Below are 19,984 nucleotides of genomic sequence, written 5' to 3' on the forward strand. Positions count from 1 at the left end.
TCTCCATTTGCTATCATTTAAAAATATACAAACTATTTTTTATTTTAGGGTAATTTTACATTTACAAAACCGTGGTAAAGGTATTACAGAAAATGTCCATATATGCCACACTCAGTTTTGGTTTATGTAATGTTATTATCTTAAGCCGTTGTGATAATCTGTCAAAACTAAGAAACCCACACTGGCACTTTGTTACTAATTAAATTCCAATCTTCATTTGGATTCCACCAGTTTTTCATTAACGTCCATCTTCTGTTCTAGGATCCAATCCACTTACTATATTGCATTTACTCATCATTTCCTTAGGCTCTTGGAGACTGTAACACTGTTTCAGTCTTTTTTGTTTGTTTTGTTGTTGTTGTTCATGACCTCAGCAATTTTGAGTACTGGCCAGGAATTTTGTAGAATGTTCCACCATTTGCGTTGTGTAAACATTTTTCTTATGATTAGACAAACTTTATGGAGAAAGAATATTGTAGAGCTGAAATGCCCTTCCACCACACCATGTCTGGAGGTACATAGCATCCACATAACAATACTGGTGAAGGTAGTAATTATTACTCACATAAGGACATAAGGTAGTCTTTGTCTGCACTGCAAAGTTATTGTCTTTCCCTTCCCATACTGTATTTTTCGGAATTAAGTAACTAAATTCAGCTGACATTTAACGGATGTGAAATTAAGCAGCCCCTCTAGTAGGGTAGAGTATTTTGTATATTACTTAAAATTTTTTGTGAGAAATTTTAGTCTATACTCCCCCATTTCTGTATGTATGTGTGTATGATGCATGTTTTTATAAAATTATAGACACTGTAAACCCATGTATTATTTTTTACACTTAGGGCTATAACCCTCTTAACTACATTTTTAACTATGCCAAATACTACCATTCTTTAATATGATGGATCCTTCCAATCCATAGAATCTTTTACTTTTCTCTTTAATCTGTAAGCTGCCTCCCTTTTCTGGCTTAGATTCTATGGTCCATTACTTCAGTAAATTTTTACAAGCATCTCAATTCCTCTTACTATATATCTTTTGTGTTAACTCTATCTGCTATACTCACAGGCCTAAATGATTTCTGTCTTCTTTCACTGGGTTAAACCTCACTCACAGCAAATAAATTAAGAATTATATAAGAAGATAGTGAAAAATGCCACAAATTATTACTAAACAAAAATGGACTGTCAAAATTTGTGAATAATCCTACTAAGTTACTTGAATTTGACCCAAGGAATCACTATTTTAAAACTAATAGACATATTTTTAGAGAAATTTTAGGCTTACAATAACTTGTATAAAAAAGGCAAAGACTTCACATATCATCTTTCATCTCTCACAGAATTTCTCCTATTATTGCTTTCTTGCATTACTGTGGTAAATTTGCTACAATTGATGAAAGAATATTAGTGTATTATTATTTAAAAAGGTCCATAGCTTACACCGTGTTGTATAGTTCTATGGGTTTGCCAAATGCATATTGTCATGTATTCACCATAGCAGTATTATACAAAATAGTTTCAGTGTCCCAAATAGTCCCTGCACTTCACCTATTCACCTTTTTTATTCACTCCCCGTAAACTTCAGCATGGACTGATCTTTTTATTGCCTTCCGAATTGTACCTTTTCCAGAAGTCATATACAGTCGTCCTTTGGTATACGCAAGGAATTGGTTCCAGGAACCTGGTATATACCAAAATCCAAGCATATTCAGGTCTCGCAGTCAGCCCCTTCAAACCTGTGTGTATGAAAAGCTGGTTCCCATGTATGTTGGTTTTGCATTTCACAAATAATGTGTTTTACATCCAAGTATGTTTGTAAAAGATATGCATATTTTTTGAACTTGTTCAAACCTATGTTGTTCATGGGTAAACTGTAGTTAGAATCATACATCTAGTCTTTTCAGACTGGCTTTTTTCACTTAGCAAAATGCATTTAAGATTTCTCTATGTAATTTTGTAGCTTGATAGCATATTTCTCTTTATCACTGAATGATAGTCAATTATACAAACGTACTGCTGTTTATCAGTTCACCTATTGATGGGCAGTTTGTTTGCATCTAATTCTTGACAGTTATGTATAAAGTGTTATAAACAATTGTCAGCAGACTTTTGTGTGGTCGTAAGCTTTCATTTCATTTAATAAATACCTAGAAACATAAATGGGGGTTGCCATTGCTCTCTGTCCTCATCAGCATTTGATATTGTCAGTGTTTTGGATTTTAGCCATTCTAATGAGTATGTACTGGCATCTCACTGTTACTTGAGTTTTCAATTCCCTGATGACATATGCCATGTGTGTCTTTTCATATGTCTCTTTGCCATCTATATATCTTATTTGATGTGACATCTGTTCAGATCTTTTGCCCATTTGGTAATTGGGTTGTTTTTTGTTGCTTAATTTAAAATAGCTTTTGTGTATTTTTATACCAATCTTTTATTAGGTATGTATTTTTGCAAAGACTTTATTTCAGTCTGTGATTTGTCTTTTCATTATTTTTACAGTGTCTTTTGAAGAGTATACCTTTAATTTTAATGAAATCTATATGATCACCCTTTTTCACACAGATCATGTTTTTGGTGTTGTATCTAAAAAGTCATCACACAGCCCTATGTCAACTAGACTTTCTTTTATGATATCTTCTAGAAGTTGTCTAATTTGGCATTTTACATTTAGATCTGTGATCCATTTTTGTGAAAAGTATAAGAGCTGTTTATAGATTCCTGTGGATGTACAATTGTTCTAGCATCAAATATTGAAAACAATATTCTTTTTTTCCACTGAATAAGCTATTATCTTTTGCCAAACTTTTGTAATTAACTGTATTTGTGTGGGCTTATTTCTGCGCTTGCTCTTCTGTCTGTTGAACAATTTGTCTATTACTTAGATAACAACACACTGTTGTGATCACTGTAACTTTATAGTAAGTCTTGAAGTAGGTAGTTCCTCAACTTTGTTCTGAAGTATTATGTTGGCTATTCTGGGTCTTTTACCTCTCCTTATAAACTTTAGAGTCAATTTGTCAATATTGACAAAATAACTTGCTGGGACTTTGATTAGTATTAGCTTGAGTCTATAGATCAATTTGAGGAGAATTGACATTTTTAATAATAAATCTAATAAATCTTTCTATCCAAGAACTTGATAAAGCATCCATTTATTTAGATCTCACTTGATTTCTTTCATGAGAGTTATGCAGTTTTATGAATATGGATCCTATTGATATTATGTTAGTCTTATATGTTTTCTATGCTAATGTAAATCATGTTATTTCAAAATCTATTTCTGGTATATAGGAAAGCAATTAAATATTATATATTAACATTATATTCTATGGCCTTGTTATAATTGCTTTTTAATTCCAGGAGGGATTTTGGGTCACCTTTAGGTATTTTCTAGATTAATACAATTATATCCTCTGTGAACATAATTTTATTTTTTTCTTTCCAATCTGCATATCTTTTATCTCCTTTTTTACTGATTGTATTAGCTTGTATTTTTAATGATTGAATAGGATTGGTTGGTGAGAGGGGATATTCTTGCTTGCTTTTGGTTTTAGGTGAAACTAATCTAGTTTTTCACTGTTATGAATAATGTTAGCTAGAGGTTTTTGTAGATGTTCTTTATGAAGTTGTGGGAGTCCCCCTCTAATTCTAATTTTCTTTCCCTTTTTATCATGAATAGGTGCTAAGTTTTGTCATATAATTTTTCTGCACTGATTGATGTGATCTGATCATATGATTTTCTTCTTTAGCCTGATGATGCGATGAATTAATTAATCTTCAAATGTTGACTCAGTTGCATATCTGAATAAATCCCAGTTGGATATGTTGTGTGTCTTAGTATTTTTTTTCTTTTTCTGTTAACTTGAAACTGGGTAATTTATAAAGAATATGAATTTATTTCTTAAGACACTAGGAAGTCCATGGTTGAGAGGGCACATCTGGTGACAGCCTTCTCGCTGGTGGGGACTCTGCAGAGTCTTGAAGCCGCATGGGGTATCACATGGTGAGGGAGCTAAGTGTGCCTGCTTGGGTCTCTCTTCCTCTTCTTAGAAAGCCACCAGTTCCATTCTTACAATAACCCATTCATCCATTAATTTTTTAATCCATGAATAGATTAATCCCTTCATGAGGGCAGAGCTTTATGAACCCATCACCTCTTAAAGAGCTCACCTGTCAATACTGCACACTGGGGATTTAACTTCTATCAGTTTTGTAACAAGCAAATACTCAAATCATAGCAATGTATAATTTTTAAAATATGTTGTTTGAGTTGACTTGCTAAAATTTTGTTGAGGATTTTGCCACTATATTCATGAGAGATAATTGCTCATCTATAATTCCCTTTCCTAGTAATGTTATTTATTTTTTTTTTTGGATTATGGTAATGCTGGTCTCATAGAATGAGTTAGAAAGTGTCCTATAAGAGATTATATAGAATTGATACAATTTCTTCCTTAAAAATTTTATGGAATTCACAAATGAAACCATCTAGGTGACTGTTTTCTGTTTTGGAAGGTTAATGATTGTTAATGTAATTTCTGTAATAAATGTAGACCCATTTAGATTATCTGTTCTCCTGGTGTGAGTTTTAGTATATTGAGTCTTCAACTAACTGGTCTATTTCATTCCAGTTATCAAATTTATAGGTAAAAAGTTGTTAATAGTATTTCTTTATTATTTTTTAAAGCCCATGCGATCAGTTCGAATGGCTCCTCATTCATTTCTGAAATTAGCAATCTGTATGTTTCCTTTTTATCCCTCCCCCCTTAATTTTTCTGGCTAGAGATTTATCAATATTATTAATCTTTTCTAAGCAACAGCTCTTGGTTACCATTACTTTGATTTCTCTGTTAATTTTCTATTTTTTACCTCATTGATTTCTATTCTGAATTTTTATTATTTGTTGTCTTTTGTTTATTTGGAATTTACTTCCCTCTTCTTTTTCTAGTGTTTTAAGGTGAAAGTTTAGAATATGTACATTAAATTTTTCTCATGTTTACATTCAATGTTACCAATTTCCCTCTAAGCTCTACCTTCACTGCATCTCACAAAATTTTATAAATTGTATATTTATTTATTTATTATTTATAGTGTTTATATTTTTATAGGTTGTATATTCATTTCTTGAGTTCAATAGGTATTTGTATAATCTCTTGCGTCAGTTTACATCTATGTGTTATTTGGAAGTGTACTGTTTAATTGACAAATATTTGGGTATTTTCTAGCTATCTTTTATGTATTGATACCTAGTTTAATTTCACCGTGGTCTGACAGCATTGTGTGTGTGTGTGTGTGTTTTCTGAGACGGAGTCTCGCTTTGTCACCTAGGCTGGAGTACAGTGGTGCGATCTTGGCTCACTGCAACCTCCACCTCCCTGGTTCAAGGTATTCTCCCTGCCTCAGCCTACTAAGTAGCTGGGATTACAGGTGTCCGCCACCATGCCCAACTAAATTTGGTATTTTAGTAGAGATGGGGTTTCACCATGTTGGCCAGGCTGGTCTCAAACCCCTGATCTCAGGTGATCTGCCCGCCTCGACCTCCCAAAATGCTAGGATTACAGGCGTGAGCCACCACACCCAGCTGAGAGCATTCTTTACATGATTTCCCTTGTTTTAGATTGTTAAAATGTGTCTTGTGACCCAGATTCTTGGAGGATGTTCCATGTGAACTTGGGAAGAGTTTGTTTTCAGTTGTTGTTGGATAAAGGATTCTATAAATGTCAACTGTATCCAGTTGATTGATGTTTCTGGTCAGTTGCACTCTAACTTTACTGAATTTCTGCCTGCTGGATCTGTCAATTAATATAAAAAGGGTATTGAGGTCGGTTTCCAAGTATAATAGTGGATTTGTCTACATCTTTCTCACACTGTGTTTTTTGTCTTTTACATGCCTTGTAAATTTTTGTCAATTGACAGACACGATATATTCGGGAAAGGAAGCTGAGTTCAATAGGTGTTCAGAGTACTCTTTTATTTTTATCTGGTTCTAAGTTAGGCTGTGTTGACTGTTTGCTGCACCCGTCAGTGTCAGAAACTAAAATTCCCTCTGGAGTCTTACTGCTGTCTCCTCTGCTGTTTTTGGTTTCCTTTGAGCTTCATTTGAAGTAGGGGACCAAGCTTTGCAGTTTTTTCTCTCTGTTACTATACAGGGCCCATCCACTGAGTAGTAAGACGGGGCCAGTGGGGAGGTAGTAAAAGTGTTCTGTAGTTCTGTAATTAGGTCTCAATATTTTATTGAACTTATGTCCCTGGACTGCAACCTTGACAAGCACTTCTCACTTTTTTTGTTTTATTTTGTTTATTTCAACTTTCAGGTGAAATGGGAAGGATGCAAATGGGAAGGTCCCCATATTTGAAAGCTTGAGTTGGATCATTCCCTCCCCAGTATCAGTTAAACTCTTAAAATAGTTCCCACTGAGTGCAGTCCTTTCTATAGGAATACACAATATTCCGGGCTAATTTTAAAATGCCTATCTTTCTCCTTCCCCTGCCATAAATGTAAGGGCATTTTTCTATAAGATTCATAATGAGAACGAGATACGGCATCTAGAGGTAAAACTCTAAAACTCTAACGTTTATTCAGCCTAGGCCTCCAGAGATTTTCATCTCCCAAGCTAGCCCACCCCAGTTCAGCAATTTGTCTATTACCCTACCAGCATTCTCAACCAGTGCTGGCTCCATTAGCACTTCTGACTGGTTGGTGCTCCTGATGAGCTGTGACTTTCCGTATCCTCCTGTCTTTCCAGCTTTAGGGACCATAGAATGTGATGAGACTTTGATTATCTGAAGGATCTCAAGAGAATTGATTTTCAGCATTCTTAGTGTTGCGAGAATTAAAGGACATGACCTCCAACTCTTCACATTTTGGACTGGAAGCCGGATGTCAAAATGACTTTTGCAAATGGTTTTCACACTTTTGAAACTATCAAATCATGTCCTCATCATTACAACATCGTACCTCTTACTTCATACCTTTTAATCCTATATAGTTATCTGTGTTTGTGTGTACTCTTTCCTTTTCTTTCCCTTTGCTTATAACTCAGAAACCCTTTCCCCTTCTGTCTAAAGCTAGTGCCAACCCTTGTGATTTGCATCTCATTTTATTCTCTAGTTAACGTCTAATATCTGGAAAACTTTTCTCTTTCCTTTTTAAATTTTCTTTCTTTTTGTTGTAGTGGGAACACTTAAAATCTACTTACTTAGCAATTTCAAGAATGCAATACTGTAGACACCGTGTTATACAATCAATCTCTTGAACTTACTTCCATGTAACTCAGATTTTGTATCCTTTGACCAAAACCTTGCCAATTACCCACACCTCCCACCCCTGGTAATGACCATTCTACTCTCTGCTTCTACGAGTTTGACATTTTTCACCTTCCACATCTAAGTGAGAGGATGTGGTATTTGTCTTTCTATGTCTGTGTTATTTCATTAAACATAATGTCCTCCAGGATCATTCACATTGTTGCAAATGACAGGATTTTATTCTTTTTAAAGGCTGAATAGTATTCCATTGGGTATATATTCCACATTTTTGTCCACTTATCCTTTGATGAACACTTACATTGATTTTGTATTTTAGCTGTTGTGAATAATGCTACAATTGGCTTGGGAGTAAAGATGTCTTTTTGACATTCTGATGTCACTTCTTTGAATAAACACTTATTAGTGGGATTGCTGGATCATATGATTGTCCTATTTTTAATTTTTTGAAGCACCTCCATACTGTTTGTCATGTGGCTATACTATTTGCATTCCCACCAATAGTGTACAAGAGTTCTGTTTTCTCCCCATCCTCACCAACACTTATCTTTCATCTTTGTAATAATAGCCATTCTAACATATATGATGTAATAGCTTATTATTATTATTATTATTTTTGATACGGAGTCTTGCTCTGTCATCCAGGCTGGAGTACAGTGGCATGATCTCAGCTCACTGCAACCTCTGCCTTCTGGGTTCAAGCAATTCTCTGCCTCAGCCTCCCAAAGTGCTAGGATTACAGGAGTGAGCTCCTGGCCCTTATTGTGGTTTTAATTTGGATTTATCTGACAATTTATTATTTTGGCATTTTTTTCATATGTCTGTTGGTTATTTGTATTTCTTCTTTTGAGAAATTCTTATTCAGATTCTTTGCCAATTTTTTAATGGGTTATTTGTTTTCTTACTATTGAGTTGTTTAAGTTTGTTATGTATTTTGGATATCAATTCCTTATTAGATGCATAATTTGCAATTTTTTTCCAATTCACTTTATTGTTTCATTTGCTGTTCAAAGGCTTTTTAGTTTGAGGTAGTCCCATTTTTCTATTTTTGATTTTGTAGCCTGTGCTTTTGGTATATTACCACCCTCCAAAAACCATAGCCCAGACCTATGTCATAAAGCTCTTCCCCTATATTTTCTTTTAGTCGGTTTATAGTTTCAGGTCTTACATTTAAGTCTTTAATTCATTTTGAGTTGATGTGTGTATGTGATGTGAGATAAGGGTCAAATTTTGGTCTTCTACATGTAGACAGTCAATTTTCTCAGTATTATTTATTGAAGACGTTGCCCTTTATTCATTGTTTCCTTGGCACCTTTGTCAAAAGTCAGTTGATTGTAAATGCATGGGATTATTTCTGGGCTGTCTATTCTACCAGTTCTACCAGTCTATATGTTTATTTACATGTCAATACCTATACTGTTTTGATTATTACAGCTTTACAGTGTATTTGGAAATCAGGTAATGTAATGCAGGCAGCTTTGTTGTCTTTTTCTTAAGATTGCTTTGGCTATTCAAGGTTCCTTTTCTATGTATTTAGCCACTTTTTTCTGATCTAGACCAATAGCATTTACTTAAAAAAATGCTATATGCTTATAAAAGGAAGTATACATAAGTGCAACATGTATAATGTGTAATAAAATGGACCAGCATATACTCAGCATTCAGCTTAAGGAATAACAACATCACAATTATTGAAAGCCTCTTGTCTTCTTGGTTATGCTCCCCAACATGTGCCCCCAAAAAGAACCATTTGCATGCCTTTTTATCATTCTTTTGATTCTGTTAGGGTTATAATGTGTGTGTTTGTGTGTATTGCAATATAATTTTGACTGTGCATATACTTTCGTGACCAATTTTTTTCCACTCCATATTATATTGCTGATAGTCACACACATTTTTGTGGGTAGATGTTTATTTCATTGTCACTAATGTATTGAATTCCATTGTGTGAGTACCCAGCAATTTACTTATCTGAGTTCTTCTCAATAACCATTTCAAATATTTAGAGTTTTTAATATTAAAATAAAAATTTATTTATTTTTGTTATGACAGGTAATGAGTGGGATTTGGGGCATGCCCTCAACTTTACTAGATACATTCAAATTGTTTTCCAGTGTGGTGATATCCGTTTGTACTGACACTGTCAATATGTAAGAATTTATATTGCTTCACATTCTTAACATAACTTTAAAAGGTTTTGTTCTTCTGGTGGCTGTTAAATGTTAGCTAACTCATTACGATTTTAATATACATTTATTTTATTACAAATAGGTTAAAATATTTTAAATATTTTTCTTGAACACTTTCTTTTCTTCTCTGAAACATTTATATCATGATTCTTATTCATTTTTCCATTGGACTACAAGTATTTGCGATACAAATTCTGATTATAGTTGTTCATTCACCAAACTCTCTGTGTCTTCCTGAACAAGTAGCTGTGGTCCATGTGTCTGTGTACGTATATATATCTGTCTATGAATTCTTGCCTGGGCCATGAAATGTGGGTGAATATGTACTGCTCCCAAGATTTGTCCCTAAAATTCCTTTCATTCTTCTCCAAATCTTATCTATAGTATCATCCTGCAACAAAGTCTAGATCTAGTGAAGGATTTAAGGCTCCAGATTACGGTGAGTCATTATTAAGGGACTCATTCTCTGAATCACCAGTTGGAAGGTCACAAGTCAAAGGAGAAATCAGAATTAAACATGAGTGCCAAATGCAACTGCATTGTGTTAAGTCACTGAAATTTTTAGAGTATTTGTTCCAGTAGTTAGCCAACACTAATTTATCCAGCATTTTCATTCTTTCATTGTTATTCATGTATTCTATGTGCTAGAGTTTTTATAGTTGATATGTGGGAAATATTTTCTGTACTTTAGACTGTCTTTCACATTCCTTATCACAGTTTTACAACAGAAGGTTTTAATTTAAAGAGATTGATGTTCGGCAGTCTTTCCCTTGATAATTTGACATATTTGCATCTTGTTTAGCAATCTATAGTGACTTCAAGATGATAGAAACATACTCATTTTCTTTTAAATATTTTAAAGTTTTACCTTTAATATTTAAGTCTTTAATCCACCTGGAATTGAATTTTATGTTTTGTGTGATAAAGTTCTAAATTTATTTGCTTTTCCATATGGATAGAAATTATCTGAATATTATTAATTCAGTGCTACATTTTTCAGCATGATTAGATTTCATAGACATGAGCTTTTTTCTGGAGTCTCTATCTTATGTTCCATTTATATCTATGTTTGTATCCTTATAAACATTATTTATTTTCTGTAATTTTATATAAAGATTGAATTTTTTAATAAAAATATCTTTTCAATTTTTATCTTTTAACTATTGTTTGGTTCTTGTCTTTTCATATGAGATTCTAATTAGGATTTGAGTGGAATTGCATTTGAGACTGTATACAAAACAATATGAAAAAACTAACAACACTAAGATACTGAATTTTATATCATTGAACTTGCTAAAATATTTCATTGTTACAGTTTTTTTAATGTGCAAGAAAGTTTTAAAATTTTCTCCACAGCTATGTTTTATTATCCTTAGGTTTGTTGCAGTTTGATATTATAAATGCAGTTTTAAAAAATTGTATTGTTCTTGCTCTTGGTATACAAAAATACATCATTTTTTTTTATTTTTAAAGATGTTTCTTATTTTCAGCAAACTTGTAAAACTCTCTTTTTTATTGCAATAATCCCTTAGTGAATTATTTGGGATTTACTTATGGAAAAAATTTAGATCAGCTTGCAATAAAAATTTATTGCTGTCCCAGGTAGGTTCTTCAGGATGACATTGAAAAAATAGTAGGTATACCTAGTATTTGTTGTCTTGTTCTTGTTTTAGATATAATGTTTGCTTTGGATTTTGGTAAGTACTCTTTAACTATAAAAGAAGTTCCCCTCTGTATCATGTACTGACATTTAACTTTACGAAGCTTTTATCCCTACCTATTGATATGGCTATATTGTATGTATTGACATGGTTATGTTATGTTTACATATGTATATGTTTCTTAATATATACATAATGTGTGCATATATTATATAATACATAAACTTTTAACCTGTTAATATGGCAAATTACAGTAATAGATGTTTTAGATATATCAACCTTGATAATAAACAAAATACATTTCTTGGATATTGTTGTGTTGGTTTATCAAGATTGTGTTAAAATTTTAAAATTTATATTCATGAGAGTGATTGACCTATAATTGGCCTGTTTTATTCATAGTATTTGTTTTATTTTTTTGAGATGGAGTCTCACTCTGTTGCCAGGCTGGAGTGCAGTGGCATGATCTCAACTCACTGCAACCTCCCCCTCCTGGATTCAAGTGATTCTCCTGCCTCAGCTTCCCAAGTAGCTGGGACTACAGGCACGCACCAGCTAATTTTTTGTATTTTTAGTAGAGACGGTGTTTCACCATGTTGGCCAGGATGGTCTCTACCTCTTGCCCTCGTGATCCGCCAGCCTTGGCCTCCCAAAGTGCTAGGATTACAAGCATGAGTCACCACTTTTTCAATACATGCTTCTTTTGTCTATGTTATTATTACCACATATCGATATCATTAACATCTATATTTGACATTATCAATGTTTTTATTTCCCCATTTTAGTGCCTATTTCTTTATTTTAGTTTCTTACTATCTCTTTTTTAATGTCAATTGATTTATTTACTTATATTTATTTATTTTTATTTTTTAAGACAGAGTCTCACTCTGTGCCCAGTTTGCAATGTAGTGGTGCAATCTTCGCTCACTGCAACCTCCACCTTTGGGGTTCATGCAGTTCTCCTGACTTAACCTCCCAAGAAGCTGGGGTTACAGATGTACACCACCACACCTGGCTAATTTTTGTATTTCTAGTAAAAACAGGGTTTCAGTGTATTGGTCTCAAACTCCTGACCTCAAGTAATCTGCCCGCCTTGGCCTCCCAAGGTGCTGGGATTACAGGCATGAGCCACCTTGCCTAGCTCAATTTATTCTTTAGCTAGTCTTCTAACTTTTGTGGTAGACAATTAGCTCTTTGATTTTTACGATTTTTGTACCTCAATAAGTTTTTAAGTGTATAAAGTTTCATCTAATACAATTTTCACTTAATACATTATTGCAATGCTTTATTTTAATCATTTAGTTCTAATCATATTTTGAAAATGTTATTATAATTAATGTTATTATCCTAAAACCATTGAGAATTTTTTTAGATTACAAAGACTTGTTTTTATTTTTTATATCAATTTTAATTTTATTGTGATTGGTGACTATGGTATGTTTTATTTTACTTTTTGAAATATCTTGAGATTTATCTCATAAGAAGTACATGGTTAATTTTTATAAATGTTTTATAGTTACTTGAAGAAATCTATAGTAATGCTCGGGTACAGGATTAGTGTCAATTATATTAAGCTTATACATTTGGTTATTTGCGTATTCTATATCTTCTACACATTCTTTCACCTTATCATTTAAATAAAAACCTGACAATCAAGCTGACAGAATAACTAGACTAAAATATAATTTTCACCACAAATGACATTAACCTAATTTAGACATGATATTAAATTTACTGCCAAGTGTAATGTAATGTCATAGGAAGGCGTTATCAAGAGGAGACATCAATTGAAGAAAATGATTGGAAAACACACTCTTCAGAAACATTCCAGGCATTTTCCCCTCTTCATGTCTCTAATGTAATGTTTCTTTTAATGATTCCTGATTTTTTCTAAAATTCCCTTTACATCTTCTTTGAGAGATCTATTCTAAACACTTTATTCGAATCTAGAGCCTCCCTGTAATGAAATCCTAAATGACTCATTTTATTTATTTTCTGAGATCTTGGTCAAATTAATCTCTGTGTGCCTCAGTTTCTAAAAAACAGGGTTAATAGTAGTATCCTGCCTAATGTGGTTCTTGGGAAGGTTATATGAGATAATATCACCAAAGCATTTGGAAGAATGTATCAATCATAATAATGATAGTGATCCTTAGTTATTTTAAATTATCAGCTTTTACTATTGCCATCCCTGAAGGATTTCTGTTTTCATTGCTTTGTACAGGAAGCATGTTTTATCAATGAGATAAAAAACACATGAAACTAGAAACGGCACATTTTGCTTTTAAATTACCTAGGCTTGGTGGGACATTATAATTTCTTTCATCTAGTTTAGGGTCTAGAAATCATCTGCTGTCTTTTACCTAATTGTGAATATGTCCAAGTATTCATTTGCAGCTTTCCTTTCTAATGACAGCAAGTATCCAGCCATTACACTTTATTAGATCTGATTCATAATTTATATTCCTACTGACATTTCATGGCTATTTTGGAAAGGATGGAGACACCTCTGACTGTTTCGTTCCTGCAACTCTGTCTTGCTCCACAGAGACTGGCACTATGTCTTAAAAGATGAATAACTGTAGTGTGGTGGTTTCATTTGCATGTCTTTTTTATGATCCTGTGGTTCCCCTCTGCCAGGGTAGAGTGATTTGGAGTCGCCTGATGCTCCTGGACTTCTGTTCCTGACACCTGAAACTAGTTCTCCCTGCACTGAAGCTAACAAACAGGATGACAATATGGAGAGAAGAGAATTCCACTGGGGTAGAGTTCTAAGAAGGCTGCAGTGATTTTCTTGGGTAAAATGAAAGTGAGGCAATAGAATCTCCCAAGACAATGGGGCCATACGGGAACTATGGAAACTGCTAAAGTGCAACCTGGGGTTTCTCCACCTGGACTCAACTCCCTCCCCCTGCAGTCCTCACACGCAGCACAGATCCAACCGTGGAGCTGGGCAGAAAAGGATCCCCATGGTCAGCCACCTCTCTGCCTCTTTCCGGGAATTCTTTGGCAGCGTGGTCAGCACATGTTTGCCTTCATGTTCCAAAACCCTAGTCAATTTTCCAGGAAGAAACAGAATGAAATTTATTGCAGCGGCAGTCGTCAGAGACAAGGATGTGTGTCTAGGTTTCTCTTTGACTTGGAGAACACTTCAGTTCTGTGGTGTCACGTTTCTCATGCAGCCACCTCTGAATCCAATAGCTGGGAGTGCAAGGCAAATTGTTTGCCATCAACCATTTAACTGGGATGATATATAACCATTTTTTTAAGTGGGAGGAAGAATTATATTTTCTATTTGAAGACAGCAAGATCTATTTTTCAAAAGTCTTCACATGTAAGTGAATTAGCTGCTGTAGTTTTAAAGAAGTAGAACATCTGGGAAACAAGTTTTATTGCTTAAACATCTGGTGCTTCCCTACTGGAGAAAAACTACGTTACCAAATGAAACAGTAGAAAAGTTACAGTGTATTTAGGATTCGAAATAAAGAAATAGAAAAGCAACATATTGAATTCAAGTGAAACTAGAGACTTTTTACTATTTAAAACAGTGAAGGTTTTAAAGGTTTTTTTATTACCAAGTATTACATATTGGCAAATAATAGAAATAAGAGAATTGTGGTGTGGAAGGTTGTTGCTATCCACTTCACCACATGCCAAAAAAGCTTTGTGTTGCACTTTGACCATCTCCAATACATATTTATAGGGAACAGCATCCCTCTGGCTTAGCCATTGATATTCACTGATGACAGGGGCTTTGAACAGAGCAGACAAACTGAGGAAAGCATTACTTTGATTATCAAGTAATTACACAATAGCAGAGTAAGGTGTTTCTTCTTAAAAGAAATCAATAATAAAATGAGTTGGGAACAAAACCAAATGGACCACATTGAAAATGGCCAACTGTAGGCCAGGTCTGTTCAGCCACACAGGCATCCAAGGTGACTGCCTGAATGGGGGACAGCATGAAATGGGAGGAGACTAAGCGGCCAGCAGGAGAAGCAGCCTTTTCCAATCTGGCTGCTCACAGGCACAGCTAGCCTAGTGAATGGGGCTACGGAATCACTCACCCAGCCCGATTCAGGACCGGAGCGTGCACGTCTCTTTTAAAGACAAACCACCATTTCTCTTTCTGATAAGGTTTTGAACGGCCAAGAGCACACATATTTCTCAACTGATTGGTCAAAGGCCAGGGACCTGTTTCTTAGGGAATCATGCCTTACCTACCACTGGGAGATGTATCTTCAGGCAGGGTGTCTTGCACTGGGATTTGTTCCATGAGTTTCCAGAGTGACAGACCAAGATCTTCAATATTCATCCACAGATTGGAAAGAACAAGAAACAAGTCATTTTCCCAGAGAGAAGGCCAGGAATCTGTGCCCAGAGTTAAACAAATCAAGGTGATGAGTCGAATCATGGATAAAGAATAGATGTGCAGGAAGATGGGGTGACAGAAAGGAGCAGCAGAAAGAACCCAGAAAGGTGAACCAGGAAAAGAGAATGCTCTGACCACACAGCAGCCATCTAGTCATGTGAACATCTTTCCTGCAGGGAAGATCTTGTGTGTGTTGGATTTCAAGCTCAAAGTATAACCCACGGGTAAATGTCATGCATGGGCAGGTTTCAGCTCCCTGAGGGAAAGAATTTCATTATAATTAAAGCTATTTAAAAATGGAATGGATTTTATCACGAGATTAGAGAAATACTTGATGTTCAAAGTATTCAAAAATAAGCTAGAAAGCACAATGGAATCTTCCAAGAATTGTGTGAGTCCCAGAATATACATACATATACAGAGTGTGTGTGTGTGTGTGTGTGTGTTATATATTACTTGTTGATAGAAAATAAGAGTTTTTTTAATTGACGGTGTTAGAAGTGTGGTGATAATCAGGAGTTATTGAGTGGATACTTGGCCCTGGGAACCAGACGCACCCAGCTGTATGAGGTCCCTTAGGGGAATTTCTGCACAAGAAACAATGGCAAACAGAACTTGTAAAATTTCACTGAGGCACTGGCCTCAAAGCATACAATCAGAAGCGGAGGACAGAGAATACAGCTATCCCTGCAGGCCCCCTAAACTCATTAGGCCTGAAGACTTGCCTCCCACAGCCCCTGGCAACACGTGGGGAGGCAAGCGTACCCATGCCTCTGCCTCGGCACTCTGGCCCAGATGTGAGCATTGGTGTCTCTTTAGTGCATGGAGTGAAGAACTAGTAAGATGTCATAATTCTGATTAGACCACTAGGAAAGGGGAGAGGCAGGTTACGTAGTGATCATTCAGCTTCCAGAAGGAAGAGAGAAGAGACAAAAATCCTATCCAGAGGCTGAACTTTTCTGTTTTTATCATCTTCTTTTTGAAATAGAGATACACTCAGTAAAAAACAAACAATAAAAACATCTTTAAGACAAAAAATTCAATCCACCCCCTTCCCATGTACTTGTACTCCAACGGCAACTACCTCCACATCCTTCTTTTCTGTAAGTGTAGATTTGCTTAAATCTGGGATTTAGTCTTCTGTTTCTTCTCTTAGTGAGATCAAACTGTCAAAATTAACACTCTATCTAGTGTTAATTGTTTAAATGCATGAAAATATATGCAGTTTTAAATACATGATCATTTTTTAGGAATGACATTCTCCTATTTGGGGTCTTTGTTCTTCTATATCAGGAATCAGCAATCTTTTTTTATAAAGTCCAAGTAGTAAATATTTAGACTTTTCAGAACATACGATCTCTGTAACAACTACTCAACTTTGCCATTGTACCAAAAAAACAGCCATAAGCAATATTCGAACAAACAACCAGAGCTTTGTTCCAATAAAGTTAATTTAAGAAATCAGACAATGGGTCAGATTAGGCCCACAGGTCATCGTTTGTTGGCCAATGTTCTATATAAATATTTCAAAAAAATTTTTGAAATAAATTAAATTGAATTCAAATATCAATTTATAGATAATCGTTACATTGAACTGTTATGTATTTCCATTGTTGAAGATGATAAAACATTCCTCAGTCTTTATAAAACAAAGATATAGAGTAAAATTTTAAATGAACTTAGTAAAGAACTTGAGACTCCTGTTATAATTATTCCTAGGTACCCTACAGTTTTTGCCATCCCTTTGTGTCTCTAGGTAGATAATATTATTAACAAATTAAATTGTATTTTATTTCTTCTTCTCTTCAAATTTATAATCTACTGTTTGACTCGATCTTATTGCACTGACTAGAATCATCAGTTCATTACTGAATTGCTGCAGCAACATTGAGCATGCTGGTCTGAGGATTTCCTTTAATGTTCCAACATTAAGCTCAATGTTTGCTGTAGGTTTCTGGTAGGTTTCCTTTAAGTTATCAAGTTATCTTTCTATTTTGATTATATGTATATTTCAATCTGAAATGGATCTTGAATTTTATCAAATAAATCATAAGTGATGCAAGGTTAACTATAATCAGATCCATGCACATTTGTGTCTTTCCAAATGTCAGACTTTTATTGATACTGTTTCAGTCACAAAAGCCACAAGCTACCTGGCGTTCCCAATGATGCAATTTTTTCCCATTCACTTGGTAGTCAGAGCCTGAGCACAGAACCTCAAACCACTCCCCAAGTTAGTCAACATTAAAAAAAAATATATTGTTATACCTAATCAACATATAAATGTTATAGATTAAACAGTCCACAACAAACAAAGTAACACTTAACATCAAGAGAAAAGAGATAGGGGAAAGGGTTAATAAACCAGCTCAAGGAGAGTGAAAAAGACAAAAATAATCTCCTGGTCTGGGCAATTTGTTCTGTGGGTCTTGCAAGGAAGAGTCTGTGATGTGGCAGAGCCTTCAGTGGCAGATGCCAAGTTCTTATCATGAGTGAGAGCAAAACACTTGTGGATTAAGATGGCCATTTGGAGCTACTGAAGGCCTGCTCTTTTTATAACCACAGAATCATCTGGTGGGGCTGATAGTGGAAGAGTGTGCTAGTTTATGTTCATACCTGGTTGGATACAGTCTCTGTATTTTTATTTGTTTATTAAGCAAAATATCGTATCCTTGTTGGCAAAGTTTTCTATCTTTTTCTAAGATGAAGTGAGTTATATCAAGGGTGCTCTATACAGTTTTCAAGATCTATGGTGAGGCTAATAACTTAATGTTTTTCTCTTTTAATTTGTTAGTAAGGAAATTCAAGTAAGCTCTAGTTTATTATAAAGCATTATTCTTTTCCTATTAAAATTTATTTTAGTTTTCTACATTTATATTAATAAGAATAATTAGTCTATATCTTTATTTGTACTCCTTTTGTCTGATTTCCATATGAGGTTAATGCTAAGCTAGTCTCTTTTGGATATTTGAGAATCATTTCAATTTCTGTTATATCCTGAAATAGTTTAGTTAATAAATCAATATCAATAATGTATATTATTAATAATTGCTGATTATTGTAAACCAGGCATAGTATGCCCAAATATGACCAGCCCATAGCAATTGCTCCCCCAATGGAGAAATGGAGAATAGAGTTATGGCCAAATCATATGGTGGAAAAAGTAGCTATTGAATAAGCTAAATAAGTAAAGGGTATAATGTATTAGATGGCTATTAAATAATAAGGAGAATAATACAGCAGGGAATGAAAATAAGAAGGAGTTGCCATTTTCTGTACGGTGGCCAGAGCAGATCTCAGAGAGAAGGGGGCATATGTGTATAAACTTGCAGAAGCTGAAAGATTAAGCCCCATAAACATTTATGGAAAACAATCAGCAAAAAGACACGAAGATTAGAGGGAGTTATACTGACTTGAAGGACAGCAAAGAAGGAAGGAAGACTGGGAAAGAACTGGAAGATGAAGACAGAGAAGTAAATAGGAGGAGAGTAATCAGAAAAGAGTATCTACGAGCCTGCTGCCATATCACCTATTTACTTCTGTGGTCAGATATTTTGACTTTCTTCCTGTAATCAGGAATGAATTCCTTGTGCTCCTTTCAAAGCCAACCCTTCAAACTGTATACTTGTTCTGATCTTATTTCTTTTACTCAGGAATATTACATAGAAATTATCTCCTTTCTATCTTAATCCTCAGTTTCCTCTTCAATGTTTATTAATTTTCACCAGCAAATATAGTATAATTTCCCTCATTTTGAAAAAAAATCTCTAGATTTTTCTGCCCACCTCTAAGTACTTCTTTTTCTCACTGCTCATTTTTCAGCAAAGTTTTGTGAAAATATTGTTTACTCTCACTGTCTCCAATGAGTTATCTCCCATTTACTCTTAAATGCTTTACACTTAGGGTTTTACCCCACTACGGCACAAAATTCACTCCTGTCAGGTATACCAGTTGTTTCCAGACTCGTAAGCCTAATGATTACTTTCCAGTCCTTACCTTACTGAACTGTCAGTAGCATTTGACATGGCTGATCACTCCATACTTCTTGAAAGTTCTTCTTAAAAGATTTTCTTCACGTGACTTCCAGGATAGCCAGTCATGCTGGATTTTTCATATTTACTGTTTTTATTTTTTTGGTTCTTACTTTACCGTCTGTTCCCCTTAGTCCCATATGCTTGTCTTTTTCCATATCCTTGAACTCTAAGATTGGAGTGTCTCACACTCTTGAAATTCCCTTGGAAATCCCCTCCATAGTGTAATACAACACATAAATTTGCTGATAGTTGCCAAAGTTTTGTCCCAGCCCAGACCTCACCTGAGTTTCACATCATGTAAACAATGTCATTACTGACATCTCCATTGCTATGAGTAGTAGGCAACTCAAACCATACAAGCCCATAACCAAATTCCTGCATCAGGAAATGGGAACCCTATCTTTTCAACTTCTCAGGCTAAACACATCTTGTGTTCATTACTTTTGTTTTACAAACC

This window comes from Theropithecus gelada, chromosome 3 (assembly GCF_003255815.1).
Source record: "Theropithecus gelada isolate Dixy chromosome 3, Tgel_1.0, whole genome shotgun sequence".
NCBI classification, from domain to species: Eukaryota; Metazoa; Chordata; class Mammalia; order Primates; family Cercopithecidae; genus Theropithecus; species Theropithecus gelada.